Source organism: Cricetulus griseus (assembly GCF_003668045.3).
Source record: "Cricetulus griseus strain 17A/GY chromosome 1 unlocalized genomic scaffold, alternate assembly CriGri-PICRH-1.0 chr1_1, whole genome shotgun sequence".
Taxonomy (NCBI): Eukaryota; Metazoa; Chordata; class Mammalia; order Rodentia; family Cricetidae; genus Cricetulus; species Cricetulus griseus.
Genome location: NW_023276807.1, coordinates 42,532,373 through 42,560,223, shown reverse-complemented (window position 1 = coordinate 42,560,223; position 27,851 = coordinate 42,532,373). Strand labels below are relative to the sequence as shown.

General features: G+C 38.7%; 1 pseudogene; it reads right to left on the bottom strand.

Annotated features, from left to right (window-relative positions):
• LOC100753247 overlaps window positions 1-27,508 on the bottom strand; it is a 32,566-nt pseudogene extending 5,058 nt beyond the window's left edge.
• Window positions 27,509-27,851: the final 343 nt, after the last annotated feature.

The following is a 27,851-nucleotide window of genomic DNA, read 5'->3' as shown; positions in this document are numbered from 1 at the left end:
CAGGTCAACTGTTTCTGTGGGTTTCTGCAGCACTATCTTGGCTTCTTCGCTCAACCCTTCTCGCTTTCTACAACTGGATTCTAGGTTGGTTCGGTGCTTAGCAGTGGGTGCCTGTTTCTGCTTCAAACAGCTACTGGATGAAGGCTCTAGGAATGGTAACCAAGGCACATACCAATCTCATTATAGGGGAAGGGCATCAATAGCTTTTTCTCCACCACTGCTTGGATTCTTAGCTGGGGTCTCCCTGTGGATCCCCTAACATTTCCCCTGTGCCAGACCTCTCTCTATACCTGTATTGTTTCCCTCTATCAAGGCATCTCCTTTCTTGTCCAAGAGAGGCATTGCTGGATCTTGAGGTAGACTGATACCCATTTTCCTGAGAAACCACCATACTGATTTACAAAGTGGTTGTACAAGTTTGCACTCCCACCAGCCTAGCCTGTCATTGGTGTTATTGATACTAGCCATTCTGTTTCTGTTTCTTTTTCTTTTTCTTTCTTTCTTTTTTTGGTTTTTCAAGACAGGGTTTCTCTGTGTAGCTTTGGAGCCTATTCTGGCACTCACTCTTGAGACCAGGCTGGCCTCGAACTCACAGAGATCTCCCTGCCTCTGCCTCCCGAGTGCTGGGATTAAAAGTGTGTGCCACCAACGCCCGGCAGATACTAGGGATTCTGATAAGAGTAAGATGATATTACAGAGTGGTTTTGAGCTGCATTTCCCTGATGGGTAAAAATGTTGAGCACTTTCTCAAATGTCTTTCAACCAATTTGGATTCCTCTGTTGAGAATTATCTATTTAGTTTATCCACTCCACTTTTTAATTGCATTGTTTGGTGTTTTAGGCTAGCATCTTGAGTTCATTGTATATTTTGCAAATGAACCCTCTGTCAGATGTGGGGTTGATGAAAATCTTTTCCCATTATCTGGGCTGGCATTTTGTCTTGCTGACTTTGCCTTATACAGGCTTCTCAGTTTTAGCAGGTCCCATTTATTAATTGTCGATTTCATTGTTTGTGCTACCGGTGTTATGCTCAGAAAGCAGTCTCCTGTACCAATTTGTTTGAGGGTACCACCTACCTTCTCTTCTAGAAGATTCAGTGTGGCAGAATTTATGTTGAGGTCTTTGATCCTTTGGGATTTAAGATTTGTGCATGCTGATAAATATACTCAAAGAATGCACATTCACACAACAAAGACATATGTTCAACTATGTGCATAGCAGCAATATTTGTAGTAGCCAGAATGTGGAAGCAAACTAGATGCCCCTCAACTGAGGAATGGATGGAGAAAATGTGGTACATTTACACAATGGAGTACTACTCAGCAGAAAAAAAAAAAACAATGGAATCTTGAAATTCAGGCAAATGGATGGAACTAGAAGAAATCATCCTGAGTGAGGTAACCCAGTCACAAAAAGGATAAACATATATATATATATATATATATATATATATATATATATAGTGATTTTTAGACATAGAGGAAAGGATTACCAGTCTACAATCCACACTGCCAGAAGAGCTAGGAAAATGGAAGACCCCAACAGAAGATTGCATAGTCCCTTGAAGAAGGGGAGGGGGCAAAGAACTCCTGAAGAAAGTGGGATCATGGGGCATGGTTGGAGAGGAAAGAGGTGGGAAGGGAAGAAGGGGCTGGAGGAGGAGAACAAGAGGCCTGAGACAGGGGAGGATGGAAGAGGGCAGAGAAGAGTGGGGGAACCAAGAGTGAGGAGTGTCCTGACTCAGGACACTTCCTTCCAGTTTGGGCAGGTCCAGTCTTGTCCAGGGGGAGGCTCAGGAAGAAGTGAGCAAGGGGTAATGGGGGAGGTTGAGGGCGGAGCAGTGCCCAGAATCACCTCAAGCAGCGGGCAGAGGGCAGAGGGCAGAGGGCAGAGAGCAGAGGGCAGAGGGGGATACCAGTGTGAGGTGCTTCAGATCTCAGGGTGGGCCTTTCAGTTTGGGCAGGTCCACTTTTGTCCAGGGGGAGGCTCAAGAAGAAGCAAGCTGGGGGTCATGGGAGAGGTTGGGGGCAGAGAAGTGCCCAGTCTCACCTCAAGTAGGAGGCAGAGGGCAGAGGGGGGACAAGGGTGATTGCCATGTTTCTTTCTTGTATTAAAAAATTATGTTCCTTCCTTAATTGGTCTATACCATCTACTTTAACTTCAAACCTGATAATCTCCCTTGTGCTTGGTTCATTCTATAAACAAGGCTTTTCTTTGCATTTGGTTGTTGAGTTATTGGGTTTTTCAAGGATATCTTCATTTCTGCTACTGTAGTCTTTATTGTTTCTATTTCTTGATTGAATTCTGTTCCTAAGTCCTGGATTGTCTTATTCATTTCCATAATTGTCTTCCTCATTTCCATTAGTCTCATGTTTCTGTTTTCTTGGGCATCACTTAGGAGTTTAGCCTCCTTAAGTTCCTTCTCCCTAATTTTACTGAGCTCTTTCTTCACTGAGTCTTTTAAACTCCTTGTGTTCTCTGATGAAGCTTATGATTGTTCTTTTTATCTTCTGCATCACAGAGTTCATCTAGGCCATTCACATTTACAAATACTTCTTCAAGACCTGCAAGAATTAGAGAGAAGGTAGTGGTTTGATGTTTAATACTGTTGATATTGTGCCAATATGATCTGGGCATGTGCACTTCTTTTGTTAGTTCTGAGTTTGTTGTGGACATGGTTAGATTTAGATATTGGAAATGACTTGGATGGAGTAAAGTGAGGTGGACAGAGAGTACTGAGCTAGTTTACAGGATGTGATTTCTCTTCCAAGCCTTGAGTTTGAGGGTATTTCTGGCTTCAGAGCAGGCTATAAAATGACATGGGAAAGTTCTCAGGATTGTAGGATAGGTAGGGAGGACCAAGGCCAACTCTAGAGCTTCTTGCACTGGCTGTGGTACCCAGGCAAGATTTGGTGTGTTGCAGGAAAGGTATGGATGAGGAGGTTAGGGGAACTCACTAGGCTACTGTCTGAAAGGAAAAGAGGAAGTATGGAAACCTTGTGGGGTGTTTAGAGGTGGCTCAGATGGGACCACTGGTTGGTTGCAGACAGGGAACATCTTTTCAGAAGCTTATGCTTCTGAAAATGCAGTTCAGGCTTGCTTGGCTGAATTAGGTTAGGGCATGTAATATGAAATGTGGGACTCAGCAGAAGTGTAGAGGCCGGCTATTGCATTGGCAGTAGTATCCAGACTGGGTTTGGTACTGCTTATGGGACCAGGGCTAGATAAAGCAGATTGAAGAAAAATATTGACTGCCTGGTCTGAAACAATCACCAGGCTAGACTATTGGTGTGAAGTTGTGTATTGGAGGCAGCAGAGGAGGTACTTGTGGATAGATGCACACAGGATGATATTTGGAGAAGCCTAAACCATGGCTGTTGTAAAGGATGGGTAGTTATATTAGACTGGATGCCAGGCAGTAATTTACATACAGGCTTCTCTCTGCATATATTTTTTTAAACATTTAATAAGAATTTTAATTTTATTTTCAAAGAATACTAAATTTGCTTGTATTTATTTAATCTGACACAAATTTGTCAGTACTTTTTTGGTTTTTGATTTTTCTGAGATAGGGTTTCTCTGTATTGCTTTGGAGGCTGTCCTGAAACTTGTTTTGTAGACCAGGTTGGCCTCGAAATCACAGAGATCTGCCTGCCTCCTGAGTGCTTGGATTAAAGGTGTGAGCCACCAATGCCTGGCACAAAATTGTCAATATCTTCATGATTTCAATTTGTAATGAGGGTGATTAATTGTTGAACATTAGGATTTACCATTTTTGGTTATAGATTTAAAGGAAATAATACCCAAGCTTAAATTATCTTTCCATATTAATAAAGGGAAACGACAAATCTTGGATTACAGCATAGGAGTAGTGTAGCATCTCTCCATCATTAGAAACACTCATCCTTGAATTGAACAAGCATGCTAGCTAGAATATGTGGTTCTCTACAGTGCAACTAGTGGTCAGTTGGAAGTAGGTTCATGGCTTTGAAGGCTGTTTTCTGGCTTGTGAGGATAACCTCCAAGGAGAGATTTGGTGTAGTCATGTCTGGAAATAATATATGGCTCAGACCAGAGATCAGAATACTTGGTGTCCTGTTGCATAGGTATGCTGACTCTGTAAAGCTGACAATGGTGTTGTGCTGGCTAAATTTAAGTTAACCTGATATAAGGTATAGTCACCTGAGCAGAGGAAACACTGTTGAGAAAATACCCGTATAAGATTAGGCTGTAGAGAAGTCTATAAAACATTTTCTCATTTGGTGATTTATGGGGGATGTCCCTGCCCTTTTTTCATGGTGCCACTTCTGGGCTATTCATCCTTGGTTCTAAAGAAGCAAGCAGAGCAAGCCAGGAGGACTAAGCCAGTATGCAGCACGACTCCATGACCTCTCCCTCAATTCCTGCCTCCAGGTTCCTTCCCCATTAGAGAGTTCCTGTCCTGAGCTCCTCAGATGATGGATATTTAGAAGGAAATCAGAGCCAAATCAATCCTTCCTACCCAGACTTGCTTTGGTAATGGTGTTTCATACTAGAAAGAGAAACCTTATCTAGGACAGGTCTGTTGGTGAGTTTTCAAATCCGTGTGAAAATCATCTGCACAGTGAAACCTACTGATGCCATCAAGGTGAGAGCTGAGAATGCAGTAACCATGCCAGGATCCTCAAAACATTCTCTCAAGTTTCAAATCTCACTCTGGCTCTCCTAGGGGAAGCTTCTAGAAGACAGGAATAGTCAGGAATAAATGGGAGTTGGAGGTTCCTTTTCTCTATGTGATACAGCTGAGTGGAAATGGGAAGGCATTTGGACCTGAGAAAAAACAAATGGAAAGAAACACACGCAAATGATCATGGGTTGGACCTATGCCAATGGCTGGTATACATAAATTACATTAAGAATAAGGCAACAGATAGATTAAAATAAAGAAAAGTGTGAGTGTGTTAGGACATCCTTTTATTTGGTGGTGAATTATTTTGCTATTCAAAGAAGGAGGACTCCAGAATTCATGATCTGGGATTTTTTACACACAGAGATATTTCCATGTTCTGAAGTTTACATACTAATACATGATGGATTATCTAAAGAGTAAACATTTTCTTATTATTCCATTTGTTTTGTTCTTTCTTTACTATCAGTTCCAGTTCCTCGCTTATTTCCTTGTTTGCATTTGCGATATGGTTCTCTATTTGTAAATATGAGAATCAAGGTAAGTAACAAAACCAAAATAAAAATTAAAAAAAACTAGTATGAACTTATCAACTTTGAGCTTCTTAGGAGGATATTTCACTGGAGGTGGTCCACTGTCTATACTACCTCCAAAGCCACTTACAATACAATCTGGTGCCTCCCAGTCTTCATCACAGTGGCAGTGGTGTTTATTGTTGCAGACTCCTTGCATATTGCATTGCAATGCTGAACAGTTACTAATTCCCAATGTGGATTTAGGGACACACTTCCTCTTAATGCATAATTTATCATGGCCACAAGATGTGCCATCTCTCACTGCTCCACTGTCCTCTATTGTCATTCCAAAATGAAAGTCCATACTCCAACAGTTGACACCTCTGACCTTACTCCACTGCAGTGTTTGATGGCTTATCATAGGTGGAATCTGTTGTACATGGGCACAATGAATTTGTCCACAGAGTATATCATCCTTAGCACATTTTTTGTATTTATGGCTATCATTTCCACAGTTACCAAAAACGGTCACCCTGTGTGTTCATTTCCCTGTAGCAAGTCTCATTTGCACTCTTGGCTGTCTTGTCAAAAAGGCTCCAGCAGTGTTCTTCATGTGTAGGACATGTCTTATGATACCAATAACCGTGACCCCTGCATGGGCTTCCGTCCACCATGTACACATCTTCTGGACACTCAGGTGAAGTTCCATTCACCACTCTGGAAGGTCACATTCAGTTTTCTTTTCTCTACATACTGTGCCTGTTGGTATGAGCTTGCAATCTTTGCAACAAAGCCTAGAGGAACATTCAGCACTAGGTTCGAATAGACAGTCTTTTCCACAGCATGGATCAACTACACAGAATGTAGGAGATCACAGTCACACTGTTCTCCATCTTCAACTTCATTATTCCTGCATTGGGCTTGAGGGGGCAGGGTTACGGCTATATTCAGTCTGACTTGTATTTCTGGATAATTGTATAAACAACTTTCTCTGGTAATCATTTTATACAGGTCTTCATAACTGCAGTTGCTAAATTTATAGGAAGTAGTTTTTGTTGGGACCATTATGCAGTTATTTAACCCACAAGTACAGAATTGCTCATCATGACTCATACCCAAATTATGACCCATTTCATGTGCTATAATGTATGCCATGTCTGTGAATGAATTTGTCAGAAAACTGTTCACTGCACAACCCATACCTGAGCAAAGTGTACCTACATAAGCCAGCCCCAAATGTTGACCATATCCTTGCCTGGTAAAGAGATGTGTAAGATCATTTGTAGTGCGTCTGTCAATGTTTCTCTGCTTCCAACTGCAGAAATTAGGTAGGACATCATATATAGGTTCTGTTACATTGACATGGTTTCTGTCAGTCCAGACTTCCAGTACCGTTAAAATCACCTCTATCTATCTGACGATAGTAACCATTTATTTCATTGACAATCTGCAACAATTCCCACATAGAAAATGTGAGATTTCTTGCTCTATAAACATATCGTTGATTATCAAGTACCACATAATATTCAAGGTATTTGTGATGGGTCCACCAATTCTCCTATTGGCTTTGCATTAGTGTGGAGTCTTTGATTTCTTGAATCCTCATTTGTTGTTCTATTTCCTCTTCTGTCAACCCACATCTCATAGAAAATGATTCTGAATCTTCACTGTCCATTTTGTAAGCAAGATGTTCAAATGTTGAAGATGACTTCTTGGGCATGATTTCATAAGCTGTGCCATTTATCTCTAACATGCCTTGCAAACTTCCTAAACAGGTGTTAATAATCACCATAGAATCTGGGTCTCTATCTACATCACCATGGTAGCAGCAGTCAGTCTGCACAAAAGGGTGTTCTGCAAGGACATCTCTTTGGTCAGTGTAGGTTAACAATAGGAAGTTTCTGGATATGAAGTATTTTGTGGGCTTCATGGTGATAATGTGTCTTTGTCCTCCAACGTGGAGGCTATACAACTGCCAGTCTGGGGAAGTATCATGTTTCCTAGTGTCAGTGACCCTCAAGGGTATCACTACTTCAGGAGGGCTACTGCACTCAGCTTGTCCAGTTGGGGATCATGTGGAGAGGAGGAGCTTCATCCACAGGCCGAGATGAAAGACCATTATCCTCTCATGGACCAGGGTCTCACACACAAGAAACAGAAGTCTTTGTTCTCTACTCTTCACTTTCTCTGATTGCATTCAGCACTTGTTTTTAATGGTGTGTCTCCTGGCAGAGTTGATCAGTCAGAGCATCAGGACTAAAGGAAAGCATTAAACAAAGGGCATGCATAAATAACTCATGATGAAGTCAGGTTAGAAAATAAAATAGCAAAAATTGGTCTTAAGTCATTCAATTTCCAAGATGTGTCAACAGTCTTCATGGATTTTTCTGTTTAACTGTGATAAAGTATACTTGTTCCTGTGCAAATATATTTCTAATACACTCCCAGCTTTTAATAACTTGCCTTTTTTTCCACATTATGTATGAATGGTTTTATCTTCAACTTTTCCTCAATAGCAATGAAAGAGGTCATAGATAAAATTAACATCATCTTTGCTTTCATATTTCAATGTTATCAATTTAAATTATACAACACTAAATGCTTTCCTGCTCATTGAGTACACTCATAAGGAACATATTCCTTTCCATTATTGCCTATGGCCGTGTGTGTCAGAAGCTTCTTTCACACTGAACAATTTCGTCATGCGTATTTTTTTATTTTCTTTCTTTGTTACTATTATTAGTGCATGTGAGCATGTATACTAGTGGGAATATGAAGCTTGTATTCCTGCTAATATCTGTATGGAGGCCATAGTTTATTCTGAAATAGGTCCTCAGAATCCATATACTTTTTTTTTACATTTATTTTTTATATTTTAATATTTTATCCATTTATTATATGTTTGTATTGATATCAGTGTGTGACTGCATGTGTGGGTGAGTATGTGTTTATGTAGTGGCCAAGAATTATCCTTGGTTATCTTTCCTTAGTCACTATCCACCTTGGTTTTTGACACAAAGTTGGTCTCTAACATAGCACTCACTAAAGAGGGGAGGTTGTCTATTAAGCAAGCCTTAGTAACCTGTATGTTTCTCCTCCATTGCTGGCATTGCAAGTACAGACCACCAAATCAGGCTTTTTAAATTGGTAATGAGGGCCATTCTCATGTTCCTATGCTTGTGGAATATTCACTTTATCAACAGACCTATCTACCCTGTCCTATATCCTCATCTTGGTATATAGTTATTTTAAAAAAATCAAGTAAGGAAGGAACTGTGGTACCTAATACAGTGCCAAAGGTCTATAAAAGAAATACAATAGAAAAGATATTTAAGGACAATATAATGGAATTAGATAAAAACCTGGCATGATAATTCATTATCCATGAGTGCTTTAATTTAAATTTAATAATTCTTGTACCATGTAGCTTGGTAATATGCAGAAAGGAATTATTTATTACTAATACACTAATATTGAGATTGCACCAACAAATGTATGTCAGAATTAGTTACTAAAACATCAGTAATTAATAGAAGGTTAAGAAAAACACTTTAAGGAATAATTGAGCAAACATAGTCTTATATTAATTTAATTACTTTAAAATAATTCTAGCATCCAGAACTATGGAGAAAAGATAACATTTTCATCTTAAATATGGTACATCTATAACAACAGAGATTTAAGTTGACTCTCAGATGTCATCTTTTACCTTACCTTTTTTTTCTCCCCTTAACTTCTTCAATTTAACTAAAAGCTAGCCATTTACCATATATGCTTTCTACAATTTAGGATATATTTATCACACTAAAAACTCTAGAGTAACCATGACAAAATTGAAGAGATTGAAAATAATGAAAGGAAATGCCATCCCTGGATCCGAACAATTAGCAAAGAATTATGGGACATCTGTTTCCACTCAATGTTTTTGTGCTTTTATCCTTTGCAATGAAGCTCCTGAAAGACTTGTCACAAGATATCCTGATGCATATGGTACCTTCTAGCTTTGTCCTTGTTCATGAATATTTGTAAAACCCATCTTTGTAGCAAAGGTTTTTTTTCATTTGTTTGAGAATGCATAAGAGAGTATAAATTCTTTCATTTCTTTGTCTCTTATGGAGGAAGCTTTAGATTCCTGTGTCTAGCAGTAGGAACCTCTCATTTTACAGAACCTGGCAACTGATGAGGTTCTTCCCAATTGTGCCTCTACCACTTCAACATGTTATTTGGTTTTCTATTCCATGTGAGTAAGTCTGACTTCCTTCTCCTTATATGCTATGCTCTACTATCTCCAGAGTGAATAAATCTCAATTCTTTACTTAAATTTTCCTCATACAATGTAAAACCAGCTGAACTCTGTTTTTATTTATATTGTAAATCTTGTTGCTATTTATTAAAACAGTATTGAACCTAATATGGGATCCTCAAATACTTCTAATCCTAGAAAATAATTCCATGACTTTAAGAAAATACTTTAAGGCAGTGATTCTCAACCTGGTTGTCAAGACTCTGTTGGGGGTGGAATGACTTTTTCACATGGGTCTCCAAGGACCATTTAAAAACATGAATATTTACATTACAATTCATAACAGTAGCAAAATTATAGCTATTTAGAAGCAATTAGAGTAATTTTATGGTTGAGTGTTACCACAACATGAGGAACTGTATTAAAGGGTGACATTAGCATGTTGAGAACCACTGCTCTAAGGGATCAATTGTCTGCCATTAGTTTATCTTCCTAAGGTCAATAATTATCTAAGAGACATTACACACTTGTACATGTAGATGTATATATTCTGGCTATTTCATACAACTCTTATTAAAACTAATTAATGAATTTGGAATTAGAGGGGTGACTGTGTGGGATTAAATTTCCTTGGTAGATAGTTGAGAAAATATGAATCTGAGACCAGTGTATTTTCTAAGTTGGTGAAGGCAAATAATGGAAACAAGTTTATTTACTAATTAAGGTTGTCAGGGTCTGGAAGCTTGGTGACCTACCGGTGTGCTTCATTGACCCTTCCATCATTTTTACTTATTGATTTCTTGAAGATTTTAAACTTTATATTATATTCTTCCTCACCCTTCAACTCTTCCTAAATCCTCTCTCCCTTCTAATCTACCTAACTTCATGTTTCTCTCTAATAAATACAAACATAGAAAAAAAATAAAAAACCTCCAGAAAACATGGAGTCCAATTTTTGCTGGCTATCAGTAGGTCTGCCCTTGTGTGAGTCAGTGAATGAGAATAATATACCTGTTTCACTCCATTGAAGAAAACCAATTTCCCTATTCTTAGCAGTTTCCACCTACAAAGGCTAGGGCTGGAGCTTCACAATCTTCCTTTTAGTTTTTTTTTCTACAAAATAGATTTTGATCATATTTTTCTAGAGATGGGACTTTGTGCCCCTGTATCTTTGTTGGGATTCTGTGTGGCTTGAGCCTGTGTAGGTTTTGTTTTTACACTTTCTGTGAGTTCATATGTGTGTCTGTCTTATTCTGTCCGGAGACTGCAAATTTTATAAAGACCTCTATCACTTCGGGCTCCTTCTATCACCTTTAGCTTTTAGAATTTTTCCATTTCCCTCTTCCCATAGGTCTCTGAGTCTCGAGGGAAGGGGTCTGATAAAGACATCCCATTTAGGACTGGACACTCCAAAGTTTATTGCTTTCCCTTGTTGTGGATCTCTGTGCTTTTTACCACCCAGTGCATGAAAAAGCTTCTTTGATGAGTGTTAAATGACATCCATTCTGACCTATGGATATAATAAAATATTATCAAGAGTCATTTTACTATAATATTATTTTAGTAGAATAGTAGTAGTATGTTTCTACCTAGGTCTCATAACTTCTAGTCTAAGATTATTGGCCACACAAACAAAGTGTAGCTTAAATCCAATTATAAATGGATTGGTGATTCTAACATTCTTTCCACTCTGCTTTTGTGACCCAGACCCCATGGGGTCTCTAAGAGTTGTTTTCCAGCATAACCACAGGTACCTCCTGTTTTCGTGAACTCACCCCATTAGCATCAATATCCTGTTGTGAATCCTTTCACCTGGGGTTTTTGTAAGTTTGTATACAGCTGCTTCACAATAAAGGTGAGGGTCATTCTCTCAAAAATGGACCAGATATCTTGTAGTTCATCCAAATCTGCAGGCCTTCGCCACATACTTGGACTTAGTGGTGCCCAAGGGAAGACACAAGTGGAGGTCCCACCGAGATCGGGAAAGAAAGAGGACCCTGAGAGATCACCCTCAGAAGGTTGGCCAGCAAGTAAGGAGTTGTGGGGTGGGATTGGAAAGGGTACTGGAAAATAGATACCTCAACTCCTGAGAGAGTTGGATTGTAAAGGCACTGGAAAAGTGGTGCCTCAGTTTCTGAGAGAGTTGGATTGGTAAAGGCACTGGAAAAGTGGTGCCTCAGCTTCTGAGAGAGTTGGATTGGTAAAGGCACTGAAAAGGGGGTGTCTCAACTCCTAAGAGAGTTGGATTGAAATAGAGAAAATACACAGAGAAAGTTTAAAGAGACAAGGTACTGTTAAGATCTCATTTTAACTTTGGATTAAGTAATAATGCTAAGAAAATTATTAAAAATATGAGAAATTCTCTGAGGAATCCCTCCCCTGTGAGCTGTGCACCAGCAGCCAGTTGACCCATCAGACCATGCCCTTGTCCACTCAAGCCCACTGCAGGCTCCAGTCAGCCAGTAATGATGTGGTGTGCACTGGCTGGCTGGAAAAATCACCTCCTGAGAAAAGATTGTAGTGGTATGCTTGGAAGAATCACTGGTTTATCCTGGGGAGTGGCCAGATGAGTGGTGACCCAGATATTCTGAATACTGCAAGAATGAACACTCCAAGAAACCCCTGTGGATCATCAACCTAAACTTCTGTAAGCAGGTGGATGTAGGCCTGACATTCAGCAAAAAAAAAAAAAAAAAAAACTCTTTAAAAGAGTTTTATGTTTGATATCAAGACCAATGAATGTACATTCTACCTGGTGGCTGAGACAGAGGCTGACATAAATAGGTAGGATTAGAGCATCTGCCAGATCTGTGGCTTCAGTCAGACTAAAGAAAGCACAGACCCCCTGAGAAACCTTTCTTCAGTCAGCATCTCCAGTCAGCACTTGCTCTGAGAAAGGAAGTCCTCATCCCCTTCACCCTTTAACCACTGCCCCCACCCTGTCAAGCCACATCCAGCCTGCCTTGTCCACCAGTGCACCTCAGGAGTATGAAAACTTGCATCAGTGCATAAGCCGAAGGACAGAAAATGCGAGGAGTGCTAGTTTCTCTCAGGGCACCCGACAGGAGAGTGATACAGCCACACAAAAACTTGCCCAGGGCAATAGACTGCATCAACAGAGTCAGCAGTCAGGTTCCTGGTTTCTATAGCCTTCCCAAGCCATGCTGACACAATACCTAATTCAAAGACAGTGCTTTTGAGCTCCCCTGTAGCCTGGCTTCTAACAGCCACACCATGGGCAGCCTCACAGGGTCTGAGGCAAATAGTCAGGATGTGTACACCTTCAAGGCACCCAGAAACACCCTATGTTGGGAATTTGGAGACCTCCTAGTGGACTCAGCTATAGTTCCCCCACCATGGCACCCCAAGCTAAGTCAGACAATGAAACCTCGGTGGGGCAACCCTCAACAAAGACCTCCAGTCAATGACTACAAGTACCCAATACAAGGCAGAGAAACTTCCTGCTGGTCTGCTAAATCTCCAGAAAAGAATGCCATGGTTCCATCAGACAGTGCCAGCTCTGATGACAACTATGTTCCTGTAAACCCAAGTTCTTCTATTTTGCTGGCTATGGAATGAGCAGGGGACAATTCCCAAAGTGTCTACATACCCATGAGCACAGTGCCCCATCACTTTGACCCACAAGGGCTACCCGTCCACAGCCCTTCCTATTCATAGAGGCTTCAGCTGAGGAAGCAAGATCCAGCCACCCCTGGTCAATTGCAACTTCAAGCCTGGCCAAAAAGCAAAGCCAGCACCCCTTGACCTGAGAAACAATACTGACATCAATGAGCTCCCTTAAAAGTCACCTGTTACCAAGTCTTGGTCCATGGTCAACCACACCTTTAACTCCAGCTTCTATCAGTATTGTGGTTCCATCTCCACACTCTGGAGACAGCAAAGAGAACTATGTCCCTATGCAGAGCCCAGTGTCTTCATTCCCTGTCCCTGATTCCCATTTTTGAGAGCATGGGAGATCCTTCCACTTTCTGGTATATTCTTTAATTTCTTTCTTTAAAAACTCAAAGTTCTTAGTTTACAGGTCTTTCACTTGTTTGGTTAGAGTTACCCCAAGATATTTTATGTTGTTTGCAGATATTGTGAAGAGTGATGTTTCTCTGATATTTTTTCTCATTGCATTTATCATCTGTATATAGTAGGGCTACTGATTTTTTGAGTTAATTTTGTGTCCTGCTACTTTGGTGAAGGTGTTTATCATTTTGAGTTCCCTGGTAGAGTTTTTCAGGTCATTTTGAAGGAACCGGCTTCCCTTTTGGCAGCCATAACAGCCGAACACGTGCTTGCCCTAAACCTGCCTTGGTCACTTAGAGGTCAGATGCCTGTCTCGTGACAAGGAGCCAATTGGAAGTTAGCTGGTGGCGCTATGCTTTACAACCCTGGGTGTGCTTTACGGACAAGCGCACAGCAATGACGTAGAGAGCATAGCAACCACCCTGGGAGGGCCTATGGGCCATAACAACCAGTTGACCAATCAACACAGGGCAAGCCCTCCAAGCCTGGAGGCACACCAATCACGAGCCTGTGCGTACCCCTAGATACTCCCCTTACGCTGCCCTATAAGATCTTTTGGGAGAACCTAGGAGCCGTCTTTTCTAGCCATCCGCCATGGCGGGTGGGTGAAAGACCCGAGATAACATGGGGTTAGCTCGTTAAATTACAATAAAGCCTCTTGCAGTTTGCAGCAAGCTCTAGAATCTGCCTGGTGATTGGGGTGACCGCGAACGTGGCCTGGGACCCCGGATACTTGAGTTTTCAGGGGTCTAACAATTTATGTAGACTATCATATCATCTGCAAATAGTTAAAGTTTGACTTCTTCCTTTCCAACTATATGCCCTTGATCTCCTTTTCTTGTCTTATTGCTCTAACTAGAGATTCAAGTACAATATTGAAGAGATAGAGAGAGAGTGAACAACCTTGTCGTGTCCCTGATTTTAGAGGAATCGATTTGAGTTTCTCTCCATTTAGTTTGATGTTGGCTGTTGGTTTGCTATATATTGCTTTTATCATATGCATATATTTTCTGTTATTCCTGTTCTCTCCAAGATCTTTATCTTGAAGGGATGTTGGATTTTGTGAAAGGCTTTTTCAGCATCTAGTGAGATGATCTTGTGGTTTTGCATTTTCAGTTTGTTTATATGATAGATTACATTGATAGATTTCCATAATGTTGAATCATCCTTGCATTCCTGGCATGAAGCCTACTTGATCATCGTGGATGATTTTTCTGATGAGTTCTTGGATTTGATTTGCCAATATTTTGTTGGGTATTTTTGCATCGATGTTCATGAGGGATATTGGTCTGTAATTCTCTTTTTTTTTCATTGTATCTTTGTGTGGCTTGGGTATCAAAGTAATTGTAGCCTCTTAAAAAGAATTTGGCAGTGTCCCTGCTGCTGCTTCTATTGTGTTGAAAATTTGAGGAGTATTTGTATTAGCTCTTGTTTGAATTTCTGGTAGAATTCTGCAGTGAAGCCATCTGACCCTGGGCCTTTTTTGGTTGGGAGACTTTTGATGACTGTTTCTATTTCATTAGGTGTTATAGGTCGATTTAAACTGCTTATCTGTTCTTGGTTTAATTTTGGTAAGTGATATCTACCCAGAAAATTGTCTATTTCCTTTAGATTTTCGAATTTTGTGGAGTACAGGTTTTCAAATTATGACCTGATGATTCTCTGGATTTCCTCAGTGTCTGTTGTTATATCCCCCTTTCTTTTCTAACTTTTTAATTAGCATGCTCTCTTTGCCTTTTGGTTAGTTTCAATAGAGGTTTGTGTTTTTTTTTTGATCTTCTCAAAGAACCAACTCTTTTTTCAGTAATTATTTGTAATGTTTTTCTAGTTTCTATTTTATTGATATCAACCCTCAGTTCGATTATTTCCTGGTGTCTACTCCTCCATGGTGAGTTTCCCTCTTTTCTTCTAAAACGTTCAGTTGTTCTCTCAATCCTCTAGTGTGACTATTCTCCAGTTTCTTCATGTGGGAATTTAGTGCTATGCACTTTCCTCTTAGCACTCCTTTCAAACTGCCCCATATGTTTGGATATGTTGTGTCTTCATTCTCATTATATTCTAAGAAGTCTTTAATTTCTTTTTTTCTTTTTTTTTCTTCCTCGTCCCAGTAATGGTGCAATTGGGTGTTTTTCAGTTTCCATGAGTGAGTAGGTTTTCTTTAATTTGTGTTGCTGTTGAATTCTAACTTTAAAGCATGGTGATCTGATAAGATACAGGGGGATATTTCATTTTTTTTGTATCTGTGGATGTTTGCTATGTTGCCAAGTATCTGGTCAATTTTAGAGAAGGTTCCATGTGGCACTGAGAAGAAGGTATATTCTTTTGTGTTTGGATGGAGTGTTCTATAGATGTCTATTAATCCCAATTGGATCATAACTTCTGTTACATCCTTTGTTTCTTTTCTAAGTTTCTGTCTGGTGGTCCTGTCTAGTGTTAAAAGCGGGGTGTTGGATTCTCCTACTATAAATGTGTGTGGGGATTTATGTGTGGTTTGAGCTTTAGTAATGTTTCTTTTACAAATGTGGGTGCCTTTGTATTTGGGGCATAGATGTTCAGGATTGAGACTTCATCTTGATGGACTTTTCCTGCAATGAGTATGAAATGCCCTTCTTCATCTCTTTTGATTGATTTTAGTTTGACGTCTAATTTGTTAGATATTAAGATTGCTACACCAGCCTGTTTCTTGGGTCCATTTGATTGGAAAATCTTTTCCCAACCCTTTACTCTGAGGTAACACCTGTCTTTGAGGTTGAGTTATGTTTTTTGTATACAGCAGAAGGATGGATTCTGTCTTCATATCCAATCTGTTAGCCTGTATCTTTTTACAGGCAGGTCAAGATAATTGACATTGAGGGATATTAACGTCCATTGATTGTTGGTTCTTGTTTGTTTTGGATTTATTGTTGGTGGTGTCATTGTGTATGGATTTCTCCCTCCTGTTTCTTTTCCTGTTTGGTAAAGTTGGATTATCTATTGCCCATTTTTTTGTGAGTGTAGTTATCTTCGTTGGGTTTGAGTTTTCCTTCCAGAACTTTCTGTAGGGCTGGATTGGTGGATATGTATTGTTTAAATCTGGTTTTGTCATGGAATATCTTGTTTTCTCCATCTATAGTGATGGAAAGCTTTGCTGGGTACAGTTGCCTGGGTTGGCATCCATGTTCCCTTAGTGTTTGTAGGACATCTATCCAGGACCTTCTGGCTTTCAAAGTTTCCATTGAGGAATTGGGTGTAATTCTGATAGGTCTGCCTTTATATATTGCTTTTCCTTTTTCCTTTGCTGCTCTTAATATTTTCTCTTTATTCTGTAGATTTGGTGTTTTGATTATTATGTGGTGAGTGGATTTTTTTTTTGTCCAGTCTATTTGGTCCCTAAACTTCTTTTAGTTTCATAGGCATATCCTTCTGTAAGTTGGGGAAGTTTTCTTCTGTGATTTTGTTGAATATGTTTTTTGTACCTTTGAGTTGTATTTCTTCACTTTCTTCTATACCTATTATTCTTAGGTTTGGCCTTTTCGCAGTGTCCCATATTTACTGGATATTTTGTGTTAGGGATTTGTTGGACTTGAGATTTTCTTTGGTCGATGACTGTATATCCTCTAGCCAGTTTTCAACAACTGAGATTCTCTCTTCCATCTCTTGGTTATACTTACATCCTTAGTTCCTGATTGTTTATCCAGACTTTCTATTTCAAGCATCCCTTCATTATGTGTTTCTATTTCAGCCTTTATGCCTTGAACTGTTTTGATTGTCTCCTTTACTTGTCTTGTTGTTTTTTCTTGGCTTTCTTTAGATTCTTTCAGAGAATTATTTATTTATTGAGTTTTTTGTTTGTTTTTTCTTCTATTTCTTTAATAGATTTTCTCCTTTCCTCTTTAAGGGACTCCATCATCTTCATAAAGTAGTTTTTAAGGTCCGGCTCTTCTTCTTCTGTCTTGTGCTTTTCAGATCTTGCTAGTGTGGCTTCCCTAGATTCTGGTGGTGTCAATTTGGTCTTTCTGTTGTTGAGTGTGTTCTTATTCTGTCTTCTTCACATGTCTTCTTCCAGTGGGTGCAGGTGGGGTCTCTCTATCTCCTCTTGTCATCTGGTGGTGTATGTGGGCCAAGACTTCAGTGTCTGCATCTCCGGATTGTCTTGCCTTTGCTGGTATTCTCCTCTCTCAGCAGAGGTCAGGGCTCAGCAGAGATCAACACAGAGGGGGAATCAAGAGTGAGGTGTTTTTGGACTCAGGGAGTCGGGCCAAAGCCCAGACACACTTTCTACTCTTAACTAGTGAACACATTTTGTAGGTAGATCATTCCTATAGCTTTGTATAGTCACATTAGAGCTGGGTTAGACTGAGAGTTACTTGTCTACTCTAGTACTATATATTGCACCATTAAGGTATACATGAAACTTGCCAGTGTGAATGAAGCTTCCAGTTGACTATCATCTACATTTCTCTATGTTAAATACCATAAGTGTGGTATCATAATCAATAGTCTTACCATTAGCTGTAGTTGGTTACCAATCAAATGGACAACATCCTGTATTGCTCAGGGTTCTGTGGAACACTCTTTCGAACAACTCAAAAAGATGTAATCCATTCTGGGGACTGGAATTTTTATTTGATAATTTTAGCTGCTGAATTTTTCTCATTATAAGGTAACTGCATTTAAATTCCTTTCATATATGTATATATTTTGGAATGCTTTTACAGTAGCAGGTGTTCATATAATTTATTTACAGCCATATTGCCAGTTATTAGTCACTAGTTATTTCTGCCTTTATTCAGTCTTCCCATCATCCACACCCTTTAATATTTCTGTTCTAATGTCTCCAATACTTTGTTATAATTATACATTCTAAAGAAACCTTCTGAAGCAGATCTTCTTTTGTCCCCCTGGTCCCTTACTAGACACTGAACTTCTGTTTTTGTTCTAACACATGTATCTAAACCATAAAATGATACATCCATATTTAAGAAAAAATGTGTAATACTTGTCTTTCTTGGTCTGGCTTACCTTCCTCAAGATGATTATTTTCATCTCAATACATTTATTTGTAAATTTTATTTTTTAACAACTGAATAGTATCCCACCACACTGGAGCATCCGCCCAAAGCAGTTGACATAATTTTTTACAGAAATACCTGCTCATCCATGGTCACTGACACTCTATTTGTAATAGTCAGGAAATAGAAACAGCCTAGATTATACAATATCATCCAGCAGTTAAGGAAAATGAAATTATAGAATTTGCATTAAAGAAGTTGGAGCTAGTAACAATCATCTTGATTGAAGCAACCCAGACCCAGAAAAATAAACATTGCATACTTTCTCTTCTTCGTGGGTGGTGCCCTTTATGCCTTAACAATGTTTGTTTCATTTGTACTATTCACATAAATTAGGTAGCCAGTAAAGGGCTAGAGAGGAGAAAGAAGAGTCCCTCCAAGGAGGGGGAAAAGAATATAATGCTATAATTGGATAAGGAAGAAATCAAAATAAGATGAATTGGGAGAGGGGTGAGAGATGGGAGGATATGAGGAGGGATAACTAACACTAATGGCCTTTTGAAAATCCACGTGGAAATCTACTACAAAGGTTCTTAAAATTTATATAGAGTTTATATAGACTTACCATATAATGAGAGACACAATGCCCCAAATAGACATTTTGTACCAAGTACCTTCCCAGCACCAATAATTGATTACATCTTTTTGAATTTTGTCATTTAATTGGGTTCCAGAGAAAACCCAAATGTTATAGACTATTGCCAGTGTTATTGGTTATCCTTCATAACCTAGCAGTAAAAACCTATTGCTGAAAGTAAAAAAATACTTATGTCATCAGATAAGGAGAAATGGAACTAGTATCTAAATAGACTCTTTCCTCCTTTTGACTAGTGTTCATATTTCTTGAAGTCACCAATCTCACCAACTATGGACTTTGTAAACTCCAATAGCAATATCCTGGCACCATATGTCGTCTAGTGCAATAGAGGCACAAGTGTTGTAGGTGTAAGCCTCCAAATTTTTTTTTTTGCCTTTTAAGGCCCACTTCATGAGAATCCCTCATTATTTGGTAACTCCATATAAATGCTATAAAACTCTGACACTGCTAGAGTGGTTACATTCTGTGATTAGATTGTTTGTAAGTCCATAGGGGAGATCCCATTACAAACATTATGCTTAAAGAACATAGCAATAAAGTGACTCCTAATGATACTCTACTATGCTGTAGATTGCTACATGTGATTGAACCCTCATCAGAGAAGCTTTTTCTTGTAGGAGGTGGAAATTAAGAGAGAGACCCATGATTGGACCTCATGCAGAGAGAATGACACTGTAGAGCACACAGCCTTAGATGGGATGTCTGTATTATTCCCCTACCCCCAACATTCAGGTAACTATATGGAAGAGAAGGCAGAGCTAGCCAAGGAGGATGACTCCAAGGAATCAGCAGTTTATAGACACTGGGCTAGTGTACACAAGAACTTACAGAGAAATCACTGGTGATGATGACATGTCTGCACTACTTCCAAGAAAGCAAATCTCATTAGGAATAATGGGAAATGAGCACAAAGTCCTACCCCTACCCAAGAAGCTATTTGTAATTTATAGCTTCTGGGAGAGAGGAAATCAGTATCCTTCAATAGAATGACACTGTGTATATCAGCAATTGTCCAGAAAGGGCAAATGCTCAGGCATTGCTGAACAACACCAAATAGACTCCAGGGATTTCTTTGGTTTGGTGTATATGTGCATGTGTGTGTGCATGTGTGTGCATGTGTGTGTGTGTGTGTGTGTGTGTGTGTGTGTGTGTGTGTGTGTGTGTGTGCGCACGCGCTCATGCACACATGTGCGCGAGAGAGAAACAGGAAACAGAGAGAGAGAGACAGAGAGAGAGACAGAGACAGGGAGATGCAGAAAGAAAGGAAGAGAAAGACAGTGGAGGAGAGAGAGGTTGGCAGGGCCCTTTTAAAAGGGAACATAGTGCATAGGCATAGGTGCTTTTCTTAGTGGCAGCAACTGAGGGTGTATCTTGTCAGAACTCCATTATGCCAGTACAAATGCCTAAATACTAACCCTTACCATTCCTTAAGTTAAAACTATATCACAGAGCCAGAGTAACAAAAATACCTTGTTGCTAAGAGAAAAACAGAAATATATACTAATAGCACAGGAGACTCAAAATTGTGTTCCTACAACTAGCCAATTTATTGTGAAACAGATACCTGACTCACCATTGAAGAAAAGTCAGAATGCTTAACAAATGGTATTGACAACAACAGATATATTTATATATGACTTGAAAAAACATCCTTATGTCTCATGATGCATTTAAATAAAACCCAAAGTACAATACTGTAAATAGGCCAAAGTTTTCCTGGAATGTCTAAAACTCTACTACTAATAGAAGAAAATGCAGGGTGTAACCTTTAAGACACAGGCATCATTAAGAACTTTGTAAATTAGATTAATTACTTAGAAAATAAGGCTAGTAGTGGACATATACAGCTCCATAAAACTCAAAAGCTTTTATATAATAAAGTATCAATCAAATTCCTATAGAGTAGGAGAAGTATTTTGTGAATTATATATTTGACAGAGGATTACTGTTAAGGTTATGCAAAGCTCAAGAAACTAAGCATCAACAAAGCAAACCCTTCAATCAAAAATTATCCCCAGTGCCTGGGTAAGAATGCAGATCAGAATCTCCAGTAGAGAAACTTCATGCAAGAAAATAAAGAAGATAAAGTAAGCAAATGCTTTTCATGCAAGAAGCAAGTGTGTAAATGAACTTACTACATTAGTGAAGATATCCACATGAAAACAGTAAACTGAGAATCCACACTCATCTAGAAGATCTTTATTGAACAGTGAATAGAGTCATTGGAAGCAAGAAAGAAATAGCTTAAAACAATATTCCAAAATCAATGCTATTTAATGAAAGCTGTCCTGAAAGAAAAGTTTAGAGCTGTAACTGCATGTATTAAGAAAACACCCAGATATGAAATACATAAAAATACACCTTAAGTGCTTGAAAAGATTCCAAAGTCCAAATTCAGAGATGGGAAGAAATCATTAAGATTAAACAGAAATGAATAAAATGGAAATAACAAAAATAAAAAAATGAGGCTTTGTTCTTAGAAAGGATAGACAATCTAAATAAAACCCTTGGGGGCAGTAACCAAAAGGACAGAGAAGATACACATTAATAAATTTATAGGTGAAAAGGAAGCCCTTAAAGCACATTATCAGTGAAAGTCATGAAGTCCTCAATTATCACACCCAATATATCCTAATTAAAATGAATAACAGAAAAGAACAGATGAGATTTTGGACATATATGAGCACCAAAATTAAACCAAGATAAAACAAACTATGTGATCTGTAACAAGGAATAGTATTGAAGCAGTAACCAAAATTTTCCCACAAATAAAAGCCATATCTCCAATACCATATAGTATTCTCCATAAAAAAGAAAATACCACAAAGTTTGGTTGCAGAACATAATCAAGTTTATCTGGAACGGAACTATATGCTTCCTCCCTGATGTGTAGAGTTCAGTGTGCTAGAATGTGGTATGTGTGTTCCTGGGTGATAAAAGACACAAAAGATCTGATCCCGCTATGGACACAATATGCTACAGTTCTGACTTTCCAGGCAACATGTTGCCACAGATGAAAGAGTATCATGTGGAGGAATGAATAAGTCTTTTCTAATTGGATTTGAGTCTAGATCCAGAACAGGGAACTGATGTCTTTTACTGTAAATCTTTCCCAAGGTCCATGCTGAGCCGTTCACAGTCTCCAGGAGGGAAATTATTAGTGTTGTTTTCTTAACTTATCATGTTGTCAATTTGTTTTCAAAATGTTTATATCCATAGAGTAGTAATGCTCTGCATCTTTTTCAGAGAAATCTCATTTTACAATGGGCATTGATTAATTCAGAAAGTAATTAGTGACCAAACTGCTTAGAATAAATGACTTCAGTGTGCTTATCCCAAAAATGGCTCAGGGTAGCATCGCAGAAAGAGGTTGTAAATAACTTAAGATGCAGAGGGTACACTCTCTTCTGAGAGAATGTAGCTGTTGAAATCATGAGCTCACGACAGTGGAAGTTATGTAAACAATACCAGCACTAGATTCAAGTCACCTAGCATTCTGGCATAGGTGAGAGAGGGGTTATTGTGTGGTAGTTTCTTCTGGTATCAGTAGGGGTATGATCTTAAAGATGAAGGGTACTAAAAGGAATGGAAACCAACAGAATGTTCTAAGACAGGGGCTTGTTCAACCATAGAACATTGAAAAGGAATTCCTATGGGTTAATGAAACATGCCAGCTGCTGGTACAGTTTGTTAAGCTCAGGAAGTAAACTGTTCACTTGTTTCAGGAAGTCACTTACACTAACCAAGTTCACTAGGATCCTTCTTTAGGAGCATATGTAAGTAATATGAACTGCTGATAGTCTCAAAACAGCTGATCTACCTGGGGGAGCTAGAGACCAGCTAGACTTCCTGGAAGGAGTAGAGAAAGACTAGGCTGCCTCGAAGTGGCTCAGACCAAGGACCTTCTCCTGACCTATGAGCACATGCCAGTTGTGCGATATGCTCTAGGTTTCTAGGTTTCATGAACTATCACGTAAATGTAATTTCTGCTACAGTGGATGATAGAATAATAATATAATAATAATAATAATATCATAATAATAATGGATGATACGTAGGATGGTAGAATAAAGTCTTGCAAGCTGTACTCTGGCCTCCACATATGCTTTGTGGAGTATGGACAACCTTTCTCATTACCCACCCACACATCACACATATTGTTATCACTACTACTGGATTTAAAAAAAATGAAGAGGCCATGAAGGTTCTGTGGGAGTGGACCCAGCAAAGACAGGGTAGATATGATTTGTGCAAAAGATTATTGTGCCTTCTCTTGAGCCCATATTTTCCTCTATATGTTTATCTTATTCAACTCTGATGTGATAGTTTCATCGTATTAAATTTTTTTGGTTTTATTTTATTATTATCATTTAGAAGCCTATTCATTTCTAATAAGGGACAAAAAGGGAGAGGGTTTGAGTGGGAATGGACACAGGGAAGAACTTGGAGTTGTAGAGGGAGGGGAAACCATAATCAGGATATATTTTGTGAGAACAGAATCTATTTTCAATAAAATGAAAAAGATCCATTTTATAATGTTTGAAACTATCAACTAATAATTTAAAAGTACCTTTTAATAAAACAAAATTAGAAGGCATGGATCTGAATAGAAAACCTTCAAAGTAAGAAATTTACATATCTACTAAATTTTAAAAAGTATTCAAAAACCATTAGCCACCAGGGAAATGAAAATTAAAACTTTTTTCATTCTATTTCACTCCAGTCAGAAGGGATATCATTAAAAAGCCAAATGAGAGCCAACTACTTGCCTGAGGAATGTGTCTCATGCTTGCCTTTCTGTGCCACATTTGAGCACATCCTCTCTGATAAAGAGGCCCACTTATTCTGTTAACCACATCCACCAATACTCTGAAACCTTACCATCCACCTCTGGTCAGGATGTCTAGACTCTTATCATTGTTACAGAGAGCTCTCAGGCAGAATTTATAGTCCTCAACTGATGAGAGGAACAATAATTCTTTAATGTTTGGGTTGGAATGTTCTGTACTTGTCTATAAATTCCTTTTGAATCAGGTCCCACTTTAACTACCGACTTTCTCTCTAGGTAATCTCTGTCTATTGTGAGGAAATGAATTTGCCAAATATCACTGTGTTACAGGCAATCTATCATTAAAAATCTAATTGTGTTTCTTTTATGAAATTATTTGTATATTGAGCCTACGTTTAGAATTATAGTATGATTCTTTGAATTTCTTTTAATGAGTAATTGTAGGGAGACTCCACAACCATGCCTCCTAAGGGCTGGCTACAGGTGTGCTTGACCACGCCTGTCAGGGCGTGGTCAAGGTGAGGTCAGGATGACGCGTAATAGGTTTTTAAGGGCTGCAGGACACATGGGTGCCCCTTTTCGCTGGCCTGACTGTCTTGCTGTCCCTGGCACGCTCTGGCTTGCATTTGGTGGTGTTTATCTGAATAAAGATAACCTAACTTTACTGACTACGGATCGTCTTCTCTCGCTGTACCTGGAGCCGAAAGTCTTCTGATTGGTTTCAGTTTACAGTCTACTTGTTGGTGGGAATGGGTGGAGAGTTGATGGTGTGACAGCAGGACCATGAGGGGTTCCCCTATCTTTTATTCTTGTTAGAGCTATTTTACTTAGAAACACACTGTCTGGATACATGGTTTGGAAATCAGGTAGTTGATACTCATTCTCCTTTGTATTCTCCATCTCCAGTTACCTAGTCTCTTCTTTCCTTCTGGAGCAGACCAGCTACCAGGGCCAGTCTTTTTACTTGTCCTCCTTTCCACAGGGGCTCTACAGATCCTCCTGGCAGGCCAGTTTTCCTTCCTTTTGGGAACCTTCACTTCTAGTGCATCCTCATTTCTTACTGTCAGATTCCAATACCTATGAACACTTTCTCCTCAGTACCCACAGTAGCCACACATGGTTGGGACTCAGAAGCATTCTCTACTAAGCAACCACAGCCACCACACTCTCCTAAGATACAGAGAAGGCCATAGAAAGCAAAGAACACAACACCCATCCAACAAAGACAGGATCAGATATCCACTACTGAAATAAAATCACCCCAAACCCAGATGCCTAGATGACAGCATAAAAACACAATAACATTCAGGACAATTTTTTTCACCAGAGCCTAGCAACATGTTATAAACATGTTTAAGGGGCTTAAAGAATATATGAATGAATTTATTAATGAAATCTATGAAATACAAACAATCAGTGCAATGAAATGAGAGAAACAGTTCAAGATATGAAAATGGAAATAGAATGGATAACAAAGTCCCTAAAACTGAGGGGAAAATGGAAATGAAAAATTGGGGAATTCAAACAGAAATCTCAAAGGTAAGCCTCACTAACAGAAAGCAAGAGATGGAATAGAGGATTATAGGCATTGAAGACACTATAGAAGAAATGGATACTTTAGTCAAAGACAATGATAAATTAAAAAAAATATATGAGGTACAAAATATTCAGGAAGTTTGGGACACAGAACAAATCTATGAACAATACGAATAGAAAAGTAGAGGAAACCTAGGTCAAAAGCACACAAAATATTTTCAGCAAAATCATAGAAAAAAGTCATGTGACTCTAAAAATTATACCAGAAAATACCTATGGCTGACAACACTTTCAGCAAAGTAGTAGGAACAAAATTAATATGCAAACCTCAATAGTTTTCCTAAAGATAGGCGACAAATGGACTAGGAAAGAAAGCAGGGATGTAATAGCTTTTCACAATGGCTGTGTGGGGCAGAGGAGGGAGCAAAGGGGAAAAAAAGGCTTGGTCTTACTATAATAAAGCAAGTGAGAGATTTGTATGATTAAAAACTGTAAGACATTGAAGAAAGAAATTGAAGAAGATGCCAGAGCACAGAAAGATCTCCAATGCTCTTGGAGCAGTAGCATCAATATAGTAAATATGGACATCCTACCTAAAGCATTCTACAGATTCAACATAATCCCTATCAAAATTCCAACACAATTCTTTACATGACTTAAAAAGACAAGCTTCAGTTCCATATGGAAACACAAAAGAATTCAGGATAGCTAAAACCACACAGTATAACAACAACAACAACAACAACAACAACAACAACAACAATAATAATAATAATAAAAAAAATAAACAAACCAAAAACTTCAAGCAGTATCAGCATCCCAGCTCTCAAATTGTGCTACAGAGTTTTATTAATGAAAACAGCATGGTATTGACATAAAAACTGACACTATTACAACACTGCTTCACTGTCACTAGTCTTTCTTCAAGTGTTATGGCTTTCAAACCCATCTTCTGAAAACGTTGTTACAAAACCAAGCATCACTCCAGCTGCTGAATCTATTGGACATCACCATTGGATCACTATTGGATAAATTCCCCACCCCCACCTCCACCCCCACCCCGTGGGGCCATTATGCAGTTTTTCTTCCACATTTAAAATAGTTATTGCCTATACACAAATTATGACCCAGCTCATAATTTTGACGCCACAACTTTGATTTTGAACACAAACTGTTTGAACACAAACAGTAGTTAACCAGGACAGCCTTGCCTTGCTCACAGGTATATGACATCATGCCTATGATGCTTCAGTTTTTTTTTTTTTATTGAAACTGCAAAAATCTTTTAAGACTTAATACATACTTCCTTTTATTTATGCTAGATTTTTTTCAGTCCAGGTCTCAGGTCCACCTGAAAACACATCAGTAAAATCACCTATTTCATTGATAGCCACTCATTTCATTGATAATTGTAAATGCTTGAAAATCTATCAGTAAAATCACCTATTTGAACATAATAGTCACTCATTCCATTGAGAATTGTAAATACTTGATTCTGATAGGTTGCAATACTTCACATATAAACACATTGTTTAATACCTAACATCACAAAATATTCAACAATCATTTTATGTACCCACTGGTTCTCATAACTGTTTACCTCACTTTGGAAGTGTGGAAGAAGGGCTCTTGGGCATGATGTCATAATTCCATTTATATTTAGTATGCCTTGAAAAGTTCCCAAACAGGAGGTTAGAGTAACCATGGATTCTGTGTTTCTGTCATACAGTTATGCTGATAGCTAATCGAAGTCATTTTGTACTAAGGTTGGTCCTCAGGGACATAACTGGTCAGTGTAGGTAAACAATGAGAAGTATATGGGTATCAAGTATATTTTGGGTTTCATGGTAAAAATGTGTCTCTGGCCTCCAAGGTAGGGGGTATAAGACAGCCTTCCTGTAAAGTTCTGTCTCTATTCATGGTAATGACTTTTAAGCATATATAATCACTTCTGTGGGGAAGATGTTGCATTGAGCATATCCAGCTTTTAGCCACACAGAAAGGAAAAGCAGCCTCCACAGGCAAAGTTGCAAGCAAGTTATCTTCTCATATACCAGGGTTTCACCTAGAGTCACCATTTCCTGTGAGAAAACAAATAAGGAGCAGAAATCCCTGTCTTCTATGTCCTCACATTGTCTGCTTTTCATGCTTTACTGATATTTATTCTTTCAGAGTTTATCTATCAGAGCATAATGATTAAAAGAAACATGGAAAAGAAAGACAGACCTATATATAGTAAAACTATGAACAAATAAGTTAGAAGAAAATTATATGGTATGGGCTAAAATTTATTAGATTTAGTACAAGTTACATGAAGAGTGTGTTTGTATTTTCTGTTAAGTTTGATTATTCTTGTTCCTGCAGAGGAATGTTTCTCATACACTCTTTCCACCTTTCCTTGTTTCTAAATGTCATCATTTT